The sequence below is a fragment of the Penaeus monodon genome, chromosome 28, assembly GCF_015228065.2.
Source record: "Penaeus monodon isolate SGIC_2016 chromosome 28, NSTDA_Pmon_1, whole genome shotgun sequence".
Taxonomy (NCBI): domain Eukaryota; kingdom Metazoa; phylum Arthropoda; class Malacostraca; order Decapoda; family Penaeidae; genus Penaeus; species Penaeus monodon.
Window position 1 is genome coordinate 5,730,576 of NC_051413.1, and position 926 is coordinate 5,731,501.

Sequence of the window (926 nt, forward strand, 5' to 3'; positions counted from 1 at the left end):
CTCAAAGTAGGCCTTATCTTTCCTTCCATTTTTAAAACAAAAGGTCAGTGTAAGATCATACTATAATATGGTTTTTATTTGCAGCAAACAGAGGCACGGAAGTCATTCAAAACAAAGCCGTTGTTCCCCGTAATAGTTTCTTACGCCCAGGGTCTACTACCCTGACTTCGCCCAGGAACCATTTCAGGCCATAGCTTTTGTGCGTCTTGGCAGGCTTCAAAACGCTTTCACTGATGTTATATTTGCATAGGAAGACTTAAAAAGAAGCTGCTAAGATTATCATAACCTATAGATTATCACTACTTGCGCAAAATTAGCAGATAACTCTTTTCAGTCTGGCTTCTCGTAGTCCCCTGGGGAGCATGCCAAAACTCTGTCCAATTTCAAGAAAGTATAAACTGGCAACTCACCCAAGGCTTTCGTGTCTTCTGATTCACCAAGTCGCTTTTGAGAAGAAAGGATACTATGTAAATTTAAAAACTAAATATATGAAATCACAAATGTTAGATCAGGTGATTCGTAGGGCTTGAGAGTTCGGGTGAATTGCTAGTTTTTACTTTTCTGAGACTGGCCATAGTATGGGCCTTTTCAAAATGGCGAGGATCCCAGACTTGAGTCAAGGTACTTCGAACCAAGGCTTTCGTCGATATTAATTTCAGTGTTCAGAGTCATCAGCATGTTTGGATGGGCTTCTTGCTGGCATAAGTCGTCATCTGTTGAAGATTAATATGGATTCTGGCAGCTCCTCTTAGCAGAAGTTCCCAGTATTAGCATTATTCTGAATGAAGTTGATGTAATCTGGAAAAATGAAATATTTACAGTAAAATATTTAAATGATATTTCTAAATATTCTAGTTGCATGACGAAAAGAACATGGCCAGGAAGGAGAAAGCTAACCCAACCCAAAGAAGGATCACTCACTGGGT